Below are 16,677 nucleotides of genomic sequence, written 5' to 3' on the forward strand. Positions count from 1 at the left end.
CTATCTTTTTAGTGCCTTCCATCTAGTGGCACAACTCTCACAATTTTTCAACCCCATCAATACCTATAATCCATTCATTCTGCCTCCTTTTTACTACCTTTATTTTCTTCAATGTTCTACTTCCTTCTCTAACCAGTTAAAATATCACGATCCAAATTATAATGACCCCTTGTATTATCTCAAGTCTTTTGTCTCTCTCTGGCTTCAATCATTTTGATAACTCCAGTGCTTTTGCAATTCCACAAGTGTCTAGAAAAAAAAATAAAGTCACACTGTTTAGTCTCACTTCCAATGGGTATCCACTAATCTCACATGGACTATTCATGGCAACCCTTCTACATTTACTCACACACAACTGCATCGTAAGTTAACCTAAAAGAAAGTTAATCTAAAGCCTCTAACCTCCCCAGTATTTATGTCCAGCTGATGGCCTTGCTTTTCTTTCAGCAAGAAAAGAGGAAACCAAGGAGGATTTCTAGTTTCCCACAATATGTCTATTCACCCACCTATGTCTGTACCTTGCTTTCCTCCCTGTTACAATGGTTGCAGTACCCAAAACTCCATTTAAGGCCTCCCATTCCATCTGCTCTCATCCTCTCTCATCTACTCAAAGACATCATTCTAGCAATTCTCCTCTTTCCCTCCTATATCTCAGCTTCCCTTAACTAGAGCAACACTCCCGTAGACACACAAACCTATTGCAATTTCTACTTTCTTAAAAAAATAATAATTACAAAATCCTTCATTTACCATCTCATTTCTATGAGACTTTTAAAAGAAGAAATTGGGATTCCTGGGTGGCTCAGTTGGTTAAGCATCTAACTTTGGCTCAGGTCATGATCTCAGGGTCCTGGGATTGAGCCCCACACTGGGCTCCCTGCGTAGTGGGGAGTCTGTTTCTCCTTCTCCCTCTGCCCCTCTCCCCTACCCTTCATCGCTTGTGCTCTCTACTCTCTTTCATGCTCTCTCAAGAAAATAAATAAAATATTAAAAATTTTTTGAAAGATAAAAAGAATAAATTTATCAAGAGTTGTCCCTATTCACTCTCTCCATTCTTTATCTCTCTTGTCTCTCAAAAATCTAATTGAATCAGGGGTTTGCCCTTTCCTCAAAACACCACAAATAGTTTCAAAGCTAGCAATAATCTCTTCTTGGTGTATTCAATAGTTACTTTTCAAGATTCCTCCCATTTGACATTTCAGTAAACAGTAGCTCTCTCTTCTAACTATTCAGGAAAAAAAAAAAATGGAGCCATCCGTGTCTTCTCTGCATCCCTCATATATCCAACCCACCGTTAAATCCTGTCGCCAGTTCTTTCCAAAGATATGTAGACTCAAACTCACCACATCCATGGCAATCCCAGAGTCCATGCCATCACCATCGTCCAGGGCTAGATAGCTGGCAAGACTTGCTGACCATCTCCCTGTTTCTATCTTTGTCCTCTAGTCTATTCTCTAGAGAGCAGAGAAATTGATCCTCCTAAAATATAACTGATATCCACCCCCCTTAAAGTCATCTATATGAGAGGTCATCAAACTCCTGTCTGCAGGTCAAGTTCAGACAGTAGATTCCAACACAGAATGATTTTTATATTCTTCAGGGTTAAGCAGAAGGAGAAGCAGAAGCATAAATGGAAGAAGAGGAAGAAGAAAAAAAAGAAAGAGGAGGATAGACGAAAAGCAGAAGGAACAGAAGGAGGAGCATATGTGACAGAGATCTTACGTATCCTGCAAAGCCTAAAATATTTACTGTCTGGCTTTTTATTTGCTATCCCCTGACCTACACAAGCTGCCTCTCTCTAACCTCTACCCCTTTGACTTTCTGTACTTTAACTATATTAATATTCTTGTTCTTTTTTTTTTTCAATGTTCCAAACGTGCTACTGCCTCGAGGCTTCAGCACTAGTTATTCTTGATCCTATGTCCTCCCCAGATATCCACATATGGATAGGCATCTCCACCCACTTCTGGTCTTTTCTCGATGAGACCTTCATTGATTGCCCCTTTTAAAACTGTGTCCTTTCTAGCACTTCCTATATTCCTTCCTTTTGCTTCATTTTTCTCTTGAGTACTTACTCAGTTTGAAAACTGGCCCCCTTGTGTAGAAAGCAGAGAGACAGAAGAAGGAGACAAACCACCCCAGATTGGTACGTGGCAGATTTAATAAGAAAGGTAACTTATATACAAGGTTTGTCTTGGGTGCCACAATACAGGCAGATCTCAGGACCTACTCTCCAGAATCTCAAAATTTTACATAGAAATCAATGAAATCTAGGCAGGTATTTAGTCCAGATGGTCTCAACAACACCTTATTCTCTCAAGGCTTTATGTGTCCTTGGAAATGGTCCCCACAGTGGTCAGACACACATCTGAGGACATGGGAAGGGATGAGGAGCCTCTGACTGTCCAGGTCCCACTCTCCGGTTGACTGGTGGTCCCATCTTCTTCATCATCTCCTCCAAGTTTCACTATTTATCCTATTACATATTTAACTCATGTTTTATTGACTGTCTACCCCAACTAGAATGTACGATCCATGAGAAAAGGAATGTACATTCACCTCATTCACAGCCAGGCACCCAGCATATATGACAGTGCCTGACACATACAAAGCACTCAAAAAATACTTGCTAATTCAAAGAAATAATAGATTGTGAACTCTGCTAGTTTTTTTTTTCCTGCTAAGTTTTGGTAATATAAATATGCATCTTCTTTGCAGTCTTATGGCCACTGTGACTAAGCGAAAATGCCAAAGTTTTCTCTTGATTTGCAAAATATTGTGGTTGTTTGCTGTTACCATCACAGAACTTATTCTACTATTTACCTAAGCTGAACCTAGTTTGGGAGGCAAGCATTCTTAGCAAGGATATATAGCAGTTGAATGTTTTATTGCATCCTGCAGCACCTGCTTCACTTTGTCCCATCTTCTCACAATAAACTGCTCCCCTTCCATCCACATATGTCTGCTCTTCTCTCCCCTGTTTGTCTCTTCTCTTTTACTTCATATCAAAAATATTTATGAGAGTGAGAGAGAATAAAAGAATTGAAGTAGAAAAAAAGGTTAAAGTGCCTTATATCCTGTGTTAAAGATTCATTCAACCAATGGTCATGACCATGGTCATGATCTTCGGTTACTGGGACATTCGCGGGCTGGCGCACGCCGTCCGCCTGCTCCTGGAGTACACGGACTCGCACTACGAGGAGAAGACGTACACGATGGGGGACGCTCTCGACTATGACAGAAGCCAGTGGCTGGATGAAAAATTCAAGCTGGGTCTGGACTTCCCCAATCTGCCCTACTTAATTGATGGGGCTCACAAGATCACCCAGAGCAACGCCATCCTTCGCTACATTGCTCGCAAACACAACCTCTGTGGGGAGACGGAAGAGGAGAAGATTCGTGTGGACATTTTGGAGAATGAGGTTATGGACACCCGCAAATACTTTGCCAGGATCTGCTACAGCCCTGACTTTGAGAAACTGAAGCCTGACTACGTGAAGGCAATCCCTGACAAGATGAAGCTCTACTCACAGTTTCTGGGGAAGAGGCCTTGGTTTGCAGGGGAGAAGCTCACCTACGTGGATTTCCTGGTTTACAACATCCTTGACCTGCACCGCATATTTGAGCCCACTTCCCTGGACACGTTCCCGAACCTGAAGGAGTTCATGGCTCGCTTTGAGGGCTTGAAGAACATACCTGCCTACATGAAGTCCAGCCGCTTCGTCCCAGGCCCTCTTTTTCTAAAGACTGCCATGTGGGGCAACAAGTAGGGGGGGCATAGGAGGAGATGCCAGCAAGGAGCTGGAGCTGTGCTTGTTCCATGTACTAGAACAGGTGTCCTGCTTTTTTGCCCTTTGTTACATTTTTTTTTTGTCCCCATGAAATACCTATTGACTCCCTTTTCTCCTTCCCAACCCTATTTTCATCAAAGGCCCTTGACGTCAGCTATCCACTTCAGCAATTTTCCTCCTGCCCCAGTGTTACCCCTCCTGCGCTAAAGCCAACCAGATCATTCTTCCCTCGGTGGTTGTGCCACTTGCAGGAACTGGCCTGGACTTCTGGCCTGCAGAGCCTGCCCCTGAGCTCCGGAACACTGTCCTGAAGCCTGGTGTGACCTGGTGTGCCCGTGTTGTTCCCCCGGGGTGGTCCCTGCCCAGCCCTGCCTAATCCCCAGTAAAGCCTTGAGCACTAAAAAAAAAAAAAAAAAAAAAAAAAAAAAAAAAAGATTTACTTATAAACAAGGAAATAAAGACTAAAGTAATAGGAGTGGGAAAAGATCAGAAAAGTGAGCCAGAAGGCCACTCCCATTTACTAATCCATATTCACCCACATAAATGTGCTGGCTTTGATGATAATGCTGGGACATGGGGCCTGAAAAGGATAGAAGATCACCATGGAAAGCTTGATTCTCACACTGACCAAGTAAAAACTGTTACTTTCATTCATGACCATCAATTCCATAACTACAAATATAAATAAAAAAATAGACTATAAATCAACTTTAATTTGTCCTTACTTCTATAGCAAACATCACAGCACGTCCTCTACTAAAAATGAATTTATAGAAACATCCTTGTCCACAAATTTCAGGACAATGAACCATCAACTGACCTCAGACACTGGAGATTCCTTTCCATTCAAAATCCCACCAATTAAATCTACTATTTTTCATTCCTGTGAAGCAACAGTCTCCTGGACTTCTCTAGTTACATTCTCTTTTTCTTTCTCTGGATGATTCTGACTTTTGTCCAGTCATGTCAGAACCTGTAACTCTCAGGTATAGTCATCAGGAAACAGGTGAAAACCAAAATTAGGCAATTTGAGGTAAGTTTAATAAAGGCCATTTTCAAAGACATGGGCAAGGTTTAGGGGGAAAAATGCAGTGATGCGTATCCAAGGGTTATTGAGATCAGAGTGATACTCTTAGGCCTGAAAAAGACAGGGGACAGAAATGATTATAGAACTCAGAGAGAGTACTCTATAGAGAGTGCCACCTAAGAGGAATTGTAGCCTTCGGCAGAAGGAAGAGTCTACCCACAGAGAACCTGCAGGGATTTCCTTTCAATCCCCAAACATCTCTTGTTGGTGCCTCCTACTGACAAAATCCAACTAGAAGTCATAGGATAAGGAAGACTGGTGATGGAGTCTATACAGGTCACTCTCCCAGGACACAGAACAGGAAAGAGAACCATGGAGTTACATCTGGAGCATTAAATATCAGCATTGGTTAATTGTAATCTCTGTGTCAGTTAAATATTTTTCAGACTGTTCCCAGATCAGTAAAAATGCTGGGGGTCACAGAGAAAGAACTAATATGTTAAAGAGACAGCATACAATCTTCATATTGCAAAAGACATTTAATATGTGGGATCAGATTTTCATTCCAGGTAAATTCCTATGAGGATTTCTATAATTTTTTCAGGTTAAAAGTTAATCATGACTATGTTCATAAATTTGTCAGACAGCATGACTAACAGGGCATAAGAATCTTTATTAAATAAACCGCATTCTTTGCACCTAAAACATGAACTCAGTGGGTTTCTGAACTGGAATGACAACTCCCTCTGTTCCTTTGCTCCTTCCAACCTTGCTCTGTCCCTGTTCCTATTCCAGGTCACTGTTCAGCGTACTAATGCCAAGCCTGCTTTTACCCAAAGTGCCTGTTTCGTATGCTGTCATATATATACTGCTGGTTGGATCTCAGCCAGTGGAATTAAATGAAATGGTTTTCTGTCAGACTGAATACTAATTATGTCTTCATGCCAAAGCTAGGTCTGCATAATGACATCATTTGCAAGTAGGCTGGAGGTTGAAGCTCAGATAAAGTTTGCTCTGATGTTTACATATACAAGCAAAGCAGTTCTAGGCTGTTTAGCTTACCTGCTTTGTGTTGGTTTCTTTGATAGATTTGTCTTTGAAAATCCAAGGTCTTCTCTGGACAACACTGTGGATTAAGTAAATGCTTCATTGTTTAGGTCACTGTCCTCCCATTTCAAGACTTCAAACCCACAACTCAGTTCCCAAGGGAAGCCTCCAGGACACTAAATTTTTGGATTGCCATGGACCTTATATCCCTTTCTGGTCACTCATATTTGCCTAACATGATAAAATATCTGATTTTCTGAGGCAGTATGATTTATATCTGTTGGTAATTCTCAAATTTTCCCATTTTGTGCACTATCTTAACCTTGACCTCATCAGCCTATCATAAATAATACCCTTTCACCCTTCAGAAGAGGTGTACATATCCTACAGCATTCACTGCGTTCAATTAGCTAAATTACTAATAATTCCATACTCTGAGAACAATAAGAAGAACCCTTCCAAAGCCCTCATTTTTCTCTCAGTTGACATTTTAACACTTTTTCTATAGAAGTAACCATATTCATTGGAGTAAAAAGACAAAAGCAGACTAATGTTAAGGGAGGCCCACTGGGAACAAATGTTTAGGTCAGGGGAAGACATACACTATCTACTCAATTCAACACACCCATAACACAGTCTTTGAGTTTAAGGTATCTTGGTAGGTATATAAAGCATAGACTAACAATGTGAATCCTGTGCTCCAACATCTCACAATTATACGGAATTGTAGAAAGAGAATCAGGCAGGTCATCAAAAGTTGTCACTTTTAGGTCAATCTGTATTGAACTAAAGAGGTATGCAGCCTTGGAAAGCCATTAATTCTTCTGGCCACTGAATGATGAGAATTTATACAGGCTTTAAAATTAAATTCTCCTCTCAGGCTATAATATATTCATATTGAAATAATTCTTTTAAAGTCTAAAAAATTTACTGCTATACAAACATAATTGCTTTCTATTGCTGTCAGAGAGTAGCCATTATGTGAACATTATGACATATTTCACTGATTTTTAGAGTGCCAGTAACAAGTTAAAAACTCAAGACACTGGTGATATTTTAACCTAAATATTTGGCCTACAAATAGAAAATTCTTTTTTTCCAAAGAACTAATCTGTACTGTTTACCCTCCCACAAATGTCCCTTATATAGTTTATACCTATATTTAACTGAGACACTTATGTTCCTTTTTACTTTATTATGTAGAAGCACTGTAAACAAGCAAATGTCAATAAGGTTCAAGGCAGTGAAATATAAAGTCTGAAAACACTGAGGTCAAATCTCCAGACCAGTGTCCAGGGCAACTCAATGGCAATCCACCACTGACTCTTCAGTCAAAAATTTCTTTGTTTTATTTGCTTTTACCACTATAGCTGTAAGGCATGACTCCAGGTGACTTTCCTGGAGTTGAAAAGCCTCGAATCTTTTATAATTCATGTTCTGATCCACTTGGGGGAAAAGATTATCTTCATCTGCCCAAGACTTTTGCAGCTGTGTTGGATAATAATCCATCATGAGAGTGATCATTAGATTTTTTTATTATATCTCAGTATGCAATGTATACTTGATTTGGTATAACTAAATTTTTCTTATATATCAGAGTTTAACCCCTTAATTCATTAGATTTTTTGAAAGAGGGGCCAAGATGCTGACCAGAGTTAAAAAGATAATATATACAATTTATGTGAAGATAGTATATGCAATTATGTTTTGTTTTGGTGTCCATTCCATAAAAGGAATTTTTTAAAAACTACCTTCAAGAGAGCAATGGTCAACTAATAGTAAGTGAGGTCATATAGCAATGGATCATTACCAAAGACAACCTGAAAATATAACCACAATCTTCAAATACTTCACAATCCAACAAATAGAAATAAAAATGTCAATGTAAGAAAAATATGATGGCATGAACTTTTGGGGAGAAACATGTTTCCCTGCCACCTTGCTCCAAAAAGAATTTAAGGTGGTATTCAAGGATAAATAAAATACTGGAAATTTGTATAAATTAATTGCAGATAAGAATACATAGAAGCTAGTAGGCTCCTACTGGATTTATGATTAAGTGTCAGGACTCTATGTAGAAGGTTAACTTAAATAATTCAGAAGAGCCACTGAATTTCAGAGTTAAAATTGAGTTAACATCTAGTGGCGCCTGCATGGCTCAGTAGGTTAAGCATCCAGCTACTGATTTTGTCTCATAGGTTACAGGATTGAGCCCCATGTTGGGCTCTGTGCTCAATGGGGAGTCTATTTGAGATTCTCTCTCCTCCTCTTCCCCTACCCCTTCCTGCCCCCCGCTCACTCTCTGTCCTTCCAAAATAAATAATTCTTTTTTAAAAAACACACACACAGAGTTAACCTCTTACCCAAATGAAGAAAATATTTCTTCAAATAATTCTGACCCAAGATAATCAATACTGGATTTTATTGTTTGCTGTTATCCTGTCCAGTCAGTACCTCCTGGGGTAGTCTGTTCTCCTGAGGGATAACTAGTTGTGATAAAGTTCCTTTAACTGAAACAAAATCTACCACTACCTGATTTCTCTTCACTATTGCAAGCTTTATAGCCTCTAGAATGGCCCAAGTAAAACCTATTCTTTTTGAACATCAGCCCTTTCAGTAACTGGAGATAGCTAGTATGCCCCAGTTAATATTTTCTTGCACAGTAGTTAAGAGCGTAGGCTTTGAACCCAAAGAATTGGGTCTCAATCCTATATTCACAGCAAAATGGCTTTTTCATCCAGACAAGCTATTTAAATGCTCTGAATTTCCTCTATTTTAAATGGGGGAAATAATATCTGCCTAAACAGTTTATTGTAAACATTTTAAAAAATGATTAAAAAAAGGACGATAAATTAACACCATACTTGGTGCCTATTATATGCTCAATAAAGTTCCTCTCATAGTCTCTTTATTCCCAGATAGCTGACATTTTCCTTAAATGGCCTGTACTACAAATTCCTTATTACCACATCACAAATCATCATTATTTAGAATAATTCTAAATTCTGGAGGACATGAAACCTTTATACAGGTGAGATGTAGACACCTATAGCAGTTGTTTTCAAGCCGGAGTGATTAAACACATCTTTTTATAAATACTATTTTGTAATGCTCTCTTTACAATCCTTGAAATTCATTAGTAGAAAATTAATCTACCTGAAAAAAAATGATTCCAGATCATTAATATTTGAATATATCTGGATTCAGCCCCCTGAAGCCCTGCACCCAGGACCCGCCCAGCACAGCTGCTGTAGCCACTGCATGACCAAACTGCCCATGGTCGAGTGTGGCTAAGCCCCAAGCAGCAGCGAGGTTTGAACTCAGAGTTGGCGTGGAGCCTGTACAACCCTGAGGACGGCTGTGGCCATGCCAGAGGCAATGAGATATATGTGCAGATCTGAACCTGCAGGCACTGTCACCTTTAGGCCAAAGTACATCATCTCTGACCCCCAGCACAGGAAAAAGCAGCATGGTCAGGAGGGACAAAGCTCTGGCTGCAGCAAAGGTGCAGTGAACCTGCAGGCTGACCTCACTCTTGGCATTCTAACCAAATTTGGGGGAGAATCGTCCCAATGCCAGCATAATGTTAAACATCTCAGGGCACAACCGGCACTTCTTGGCCCCAACACTACCATTTTAGCTCCTCTACAACCATGAGCATGCTAACGTGAGGTAGGGCCCTGACAGTGCAGCTTCCAGGAGGGCATGGAGAACCTGGAGCCCAGTGGGGGGATACCCACCCTGCCATCTTCTTACCCCTGCCAAATCCACCAGCAGCGCTGACCAGCTCAGGTACCTCTGCCTTAAAGCTCATTTTCCCAGTTCTAGCATCTTTGAGCATCCACCCCCTGGCTTCTCTAGCCAGAAGTGTTTAGGCTTCATGGACATCACCTCTGTTTGAGGTTACCTCCTAGAAGGGATGCAATGGCCAGACACTTGCTATGTCAAGACACTCTATGAACCCCCAGGGGGAGCCTCAGAAGAGTGTGAGGTGAACTCTTCAGCCCTGCTTCTCCAACGTAGGGAGGCCTGAGCTTCAGCAGATGGCCAGGGTCATGATAAAAGGCATAATGTTCCTCTGGGAAAGGGAGCACCACTCATGTCTTAGAGCCAGCAGCATTCCAGTTCCTTGGACATGGCCACTGACAACTTGCCTCCTAAAGGGGAGGCATTCCTGTCGTCCCCAGCTCACAATGTCAGCTTGCAGCCTTTCGGCACTGAGCCGCCTCGGCCTTCATCTAACTTTGATCAGAAGTGGTTCTTCCAGCCTCAGGCAAACCGCAGGTTCTCTGAAAACTCCCTTCATAGAGGGACAGTCATATATTCTGCTAGAGAGGAGTCTGGAGAATGGCTCCCTCAGTGAAGCCCAAGCACAATTATGCCCAGAAGGCCCAACCTGACCAACTCTAGTGCTGACTGGCCTCTACCTGGGACCCTCCCTGGAGCCACACATTTCCCAGGTGCCCCAGCCTTCCATAGGTAGTAAGAGCACACTCTACCTTGCACTGGCCAAAGAAAGTGGATATACAGCTCCTCAGGGAGCTTGCAACAAGACAGCTAATCTTGATGAGAATGGAAACCAAAATGGATCTAGATGTGGGTTTGCCTTCATTGAGTCCCTAGAACATAACTAAATGTCCCCAGTACTGAAGAAGCCTGGAACTTCAGTTAAATGTATCTCTTACAGAGTCCATTTCTCTTCAGTACGTGAAAACGAGGAGAATGCCTCTCTAAAGAGACATCCCACACCTCTCCAAGGCAACAGCTCACATTGTAGTGAGGGAAACAGCACCCACAGCAACCAGTCATATTCTAATTACCACAGCCTCTAACCCCGTAGGCAAGTGGGTGAAGACAAGAGACCTTCCAGGTACCCAAAGACTTGGGAGGATGATTTCCACAAAGACCACAATGCCTCCCACAGAATCTAGAGAAAGAAAGCCTAGTCCAGAACTTGTGAAGCAACTTTGGCAGGACTGAGTCAGCCTTTTCTTCTTTCCAGAACATTCCTAGAAGTCTAAGAAGGCAAAGTAGCCCGGAGCTAGAAGGAGGAGCCCAGGAGGGCTACCTGGATGCCTCCCCACCTGTGCAGTCAACACCCACACAGAGGACGCTGGAAGGAAAGCTGTTCCAGATCACAGGAGCCATGTGCACAGGCCCATCCAGTGTTGGAGGGGAGGGCCAGTGCCTCACTTTCTTTCTATCACTCAGACCCAAGGTATGAGGGGCCACCCTACCCACCGCACCAGTACACAACCAGTCTGGGTGGGGGCAGAATGTGCAAGGCTTTCAGTGCAGGGAACCCCACTGCTTGGGGCTGGAGGTTTCTAAGACGGAGCAGCTGGCCCAAAGGAGCCAGAGGCCTGCAAGTGCAGGCAGCTCCACTTACAGCCACAACTACAGGCCCAACAGGCAGGTCCCAACATCCAATACTTCGGGAAACGACTTCTAGGCGATGATATCTGATTCTCTGAAACCACTGAAGCCCTACACAACTGGGAGAAACACCTCCAGAACAGGGGGCTAAAGAAGCGTCCTGGCAGCCAAGTGGTCAACAGCTGGGAAGGGGTACTGACCCTAGCCTGGTCCCCCACCCCCACTCCGAGGCCAGACTCTCACCTGCTCTGCAGCCAGAGCACCTTCAGCTCTTCAGCGAGGACAAGGAGGCCTTCTTGTGGGACCACAGGCCCTTGTGCCTCAGTCACCTGCACTAACACCCCCTGAGCCCCACCAACAAGAACAGTATTAAGGGCATGCAGTCCTGTGACCTCAGGAACACCTTCCTTGGAAGCACAACCCACAGCAGGAACGCCCATGAGCTTCTGCCTCCCAGCATGCCCTGTATGAGCCACAGCACTTGATGCCAGGGAGGGCACCCCCATCCTCCCATATACCACCCCTCTGCTGTCTGCAGAGTCTGTGCTGCTGGGCCTTGGTCTACCTGCCTCCCCACCCCTACCCCTACCCCCTACTATCCTACTCTGAAGAGCCACAGGAGATGTTGGAAGTGGGGACCCCTGGGCCCAAGGAAGGGACTGCATTTCCAGGGAGCATAGTGCCCACCTGGGTGGAAGGGAGGGATGCCTGGGTGGCTCAGTGGTTCCCCAACTCCCCAGATCGAGTCCCACATCAGGCTCCTGCATGGAGCCTCGTTCTCCTCCCTCTGCCTATGTCTTTGCCTCTCTCTCTCTTTGTCTCTCATGAATAAATAAATAAAATCTTAAAAAGAAAAAAAAGGAAGGGAATGTGTGAGGTTGGACATTCTGCCCAGCTACCTTTCAGAGGACCAATTTCCGGATTACCAGCATTTTGTGAAAATGCAGTGAGCACTCCTCACTGAGCAGCAAAAGCTGGGCAACAAGATCCTAGTGGGCCAGGAGAAGGTCATATCTGCTGGAAGTCCTTGCCTTCTAATTCACTCCAAAGACAGGGCCCTTACTCTGCCCCCAGAGCTTGCAAGTGAAATGATTCCCGGTGGGGATGTATTTTCAATGGTACTTTGCTGACACCGACTTCCTCTGGACTTTAATACTCTTCAGAAATGCCCACCCAAAAGACTGCCCTTTATTTCAACATGATTTCATCTAAAAATGTTTCAATAGAAACCACATTTAAACTATACAGGTTATTGCAACGGAGGTGCCCTGAGTGGCTCAGTCACTTGAGCAGGAGACTCTTGATTTCAGCTCAGGTCGTAATCTCAGGGTAGTAGATATAACACTGTGCTCAGTGAGGGAGTCTGCTTGAGATTCTCTCCCTCTCCTCCATCTGCCCTTCCACTCACACTCTCCCTAAAATAAATAAATCTTTAATATATATAAACTATATGTATTGTTGGAGTTTTTCAGGATAAAAGCAAATAACTCTATCCTGGAAGAAGCCAGTGTTTTCTCTCTTACCCTTCATGACTGATCCACAAGAGCTTGAATGCTGCTCGGAACATACCTCTTTCTATTACTACTTTGTAGTAGAAAGAGACTTAATGAAACTGTGAGAACTGATTGGAGGACATCTGATTGGTTGTTTAGTTTTTAAAAGGCTGAGGCAACATAGATCAGTGTGTGTCACTCCCAGGAATGTATCCATACGGGATTCCTTGCCTGTGGGCAGTGTACCCTGAGGACAAGTATAGTACACATTAATGAAGGGTCTGCAAAGCCTTAAAGCCTTAAAAAGTAACAGAGACATAGAAGAAAATTGTAAAACTTCGAACATTTTTGTTATTTATATATATATATATATTTTTAAGATTTATTTATTCATAGAGATAGAGAGAGAGGCAAAGACACAGGCAGAGGGAGAAGCAGGCTCCGTGCAGGAAGCCTGACATGGGACTCGATCCTGGGTCTCCAGGATCACGCCCTGGGCTGCAGGCGGCGCTAAACCACTGAGCCACCCGGGCTGCCCTGTTATTTATATTTTTAAAAATGAAAAAGATCCTTAAGTTTGTGTGCTAACCACATATTCTATTTTGTAGTGAACGCAATTATGTTTGAGTTTTGTATTTTGTGAAAAGCTTAATGAAATAACGAGTTGTAGAGATAGTAAAAAAAAAATAACACCCTATATGTAATATAAATGAGACATTTTTAAGGAGTAGCATATAATAATGTATGCAGTATACAAAAGACTACAAGGGTAGACTACAAAGAGATGATTGCACCTAAACATAAAGTCTCCATTAATGCACCAACCTCAAATGTCACCTGATACAGGAGTGAATAGTATGACTACTAGTGACATAATGAACTTGTAAATTGATCCTGATAATGTTCTAATCAAAAAGCAAAGTATAAGCTTCTCTTTTTACACATACTAGTTATGTGGGAAAAATAATATCTTGTAATAATATTTAAGGTTTTATGTTAACTGTAGTTAGGTGACTATAAACAATGTTTGCCCCATAATATCCTGTAGGACATTTGAAGTTCACAAATGGTGGAAGAGAATTCTTTGCAGTTTTGATCTGGTTTGTGTATTGTAGGATGTGTAGCACGGCTGGCTAGTAATGCTTCCTATGCCAAAAGCACAGCATGATTTAAAAATAAGAACAAACAAACAAACAAAAAAAACCCTACACACCTACAAATTAAAACAAAAACAAAAAACAACCCAACTCTGCTGAGAATCACTGTTTTAAGGGTTCCAGGTCTATCTGTATCCTAGTCTTTATCTAAGCCATTTTTTTTAGGAGCAACTATAGCATCATGTTGGTGACATATCTGGCAAGTTGTGGATTTTGAACTGCTTCTTTGAGAAATGTCCTCAATTTTACCCTTTACAACAGGTCATATCTGTCATATTGTAGTAAGTTGCATTAAAACGAAATTCTGTGCCTTCCATTCTTTTTTGTTGAATTTCATTTTCTTTATTTCAGTCCATCTTTTCAGTCTATCATTTTCAATCTTGATTCTGACATATCGTATTATCTCATCTTGGTTTTCAGCACCTGAAAATTAGATAAGCATTTCTCATCTCCCTCTATCCAAGTTGCTACTAAAAATGAAGAAAGAGAAACAATGACAGAGCTGTTTGAACTTGACTAGAAACTTCCAACCATGTTGACTTCTTACACATTACCCTTTTATTTGTGAGTATACAGCTAAAAGGGATCCATTAGAAATATGGTCAATAGCCTTGCTAAAACTAAGATAGATTATATCTATAGTATTTCTCTCATATGTGAATCTAATGTTACCAGTTACATCTAATTTTAGGGTACAACGCTCAGTAAACTTATTTTGTCCTTCAATGGCAACAATACCCTTTTCTAAATTATTTCACATGCTAAATTTTAATGACTTTAAGAATTCTGACACAAATATACATTGTCTTAAAATACTACTGTATTAATTTAGCTACTGTAACAGCTAGACTCTGAAATCTCAGTTTTCTAATACAGTAGAAGTGTATTTCTTTCCCGAAATTCAATCTGCCATGGGGGTAGAGGGTTCTGCTTCATTAAATGATTCAGATAATCAAGACAAGCTAAGTCACCTTTGAAACACAGCTCCCGAACTCATCCTGAATTTTGACATACATCCCATAAAGCAAAGGAAAAGAGAGCAGAATGTCATGTAGGAAGAGTGTATGGGTTAGGTCAGGAAGTGGCATATATCACTTCTTTACATACATTTACATACAATTCACTGGCTAGAACTCACATGGTCACACCTAACACTAAGGAAACCTGGAAAATATAATCTTGCTGCCTGCCTAAAAGAAAAGGAAATGAATTTTGGTAAACTAAGAGCAGTCTGTGCCAAGATCTTTCTTAGACCTGTGCTGGAGGTACTCCTGCTCTGTGCCCCCATGCTTCAGGTATCCCCATATTTTTGGAATGCTTTCCCCCAAAATGTTCTAAGTCACCTTTCTACACCTGGAACTCACCAAGGGTGGCTGTGTTCTCTGAGCCTACATCAACCTCAAAACTTTCTAAGTCACATTCCAGTAGCTCAAACCTGCCAGGGCTAGTAGTACTACTCTCCAGTTGGGGTGCCCTGAGTCCAGACCAGGGGATATGTGGGCCACAGTCTCTGCTCTCTGCCCCGGGTATTTGACCTCTAACCAGACCACCCCAGGAATTTGACCTCTAACCAGACTATGGGGTTCACTAGATACTCCAGTGAGACTAGGCCACCAGAATAGTGCTGATACATTTGGGATGACTTTTATCCAAGACAGAATGCAGGAGAAGCTCAGAGCTCTGAGCTAGCAATGGTCCACTGTCAGCCCTTGGAAATGAGTCCCATGGGTGGATCTCTGCATGGATTCTTACTCCTCTGTTTGGGACCATGGTTATGCCTCAGATATGTAGCACCCCAGGGCAGCAGGGATGGCAGCAATGAATATTTATTCTTAGGATACCCACCCTTAATACCCAGAGAGGTCATCTACCTTCTTCACAGGTTCTACACCATGTTCTAGGCAGTCTTCCAGGGATGGCTGCACCTAATTACCCTCTGAAAGCAATAAGACATTTTCTCCACAATGCTAAAGGGACCTTCTGACTAATAAATGTGGTGAGGTTGTGCTCTCATCAGTCAGGCTTATACCACACTCAGTGAGGGATGGATATTCCATTCATGAATGGATCCATTCTTGCCTTGAACACTGATCCTTGCCTCTCTTCACTGGTGGCAGTGTGTGGAAGGCAGAGGTATGGACAATATTAAATGAGATCACATTCTAAGAGTGTAGCCTAAAGAGTTCAAGAGAAGACACAATCGGAGATGTGTAGTTCTATGTTCTCAAATCATAAGGTTGATATGACCTGAAAAAGAATTACTGTTTATACTTTCCTTCGTATATTCCAGATAATATTTGCCTTTGCAGTTATCATCAACGAAGCATAGTTACAACTTCTGAGTCATTGGGAACCAATATTCATGGCTGCACAGTGAAGATGCAGTACTGTGTGTAATAATGCAACCAGCATTAAATAAATGGTATCAGGGAACTGCAGAAGCAAGAAGACCCATACTGTGTTCATACAAACATAATTCTAAGTATTACTTTTTCTCTCAGTGGGGTATAAAATAGCCAGGAATAATTCATCTGACGATGAGGTGCATTGACCCATCGATGAATTTGGGGAGTATTTTCATTTGAACAGTTTTAATTCTTCAGATCCAGGACTATGGGTTGTTTCTCTTTATCTTTTATTTTTTGAGAGCAAGAGAGAGAGAGAAAGAGAGCATATGTGCATGGGAGGGGGAAGGGGCAGAGAGACAGAAATAGAGAATCCCAAGCAGGCTCCACATCCAGTGCAGAGCCTAACTCCAGACTTGATCTTATGACCGTGAGATCATG

The 16,677-nt window shown here is 42.0% G+C and overlaps 2 pseudogenes; both read left to right on the top strand.

Annotated features, from left to right (window-relative positions):
• Window positions 1-3,113: 3,113 nt before the first annotated feature.
• LOC140599617 (glutathione S-transferase Mu 1 pseudogene) lies at window positions 3,114-4,224 on the top strand (annotated as a pseudogene).
• A 5,294-nt stretch (window positions 4,225-9,518) lies between these two features.
• LOC112908902 (protein Shroom3-like) lies at window positions 9,519-11,317 on the top strand (annotated as a pseudogene).
• Window positions 11,318-16,677: the final 5,360 nt, after the last annotated feature.

The sequence above is a fragment of the Vulpes vulpes genome, chromosome 7, assembly GCF_048418805.1.
Source record: "Vulpes vulpes isolate BD-2025 chromosome 7, VulVul3, whole genome shotgun sequence".
Taxonomy (NCBI): domain Eukaryota; kingdom Metazoa; phylum Chordata; class Mammalia; order Carnivora; family Canidae; genus Vulpes; species Vulpes vulpes.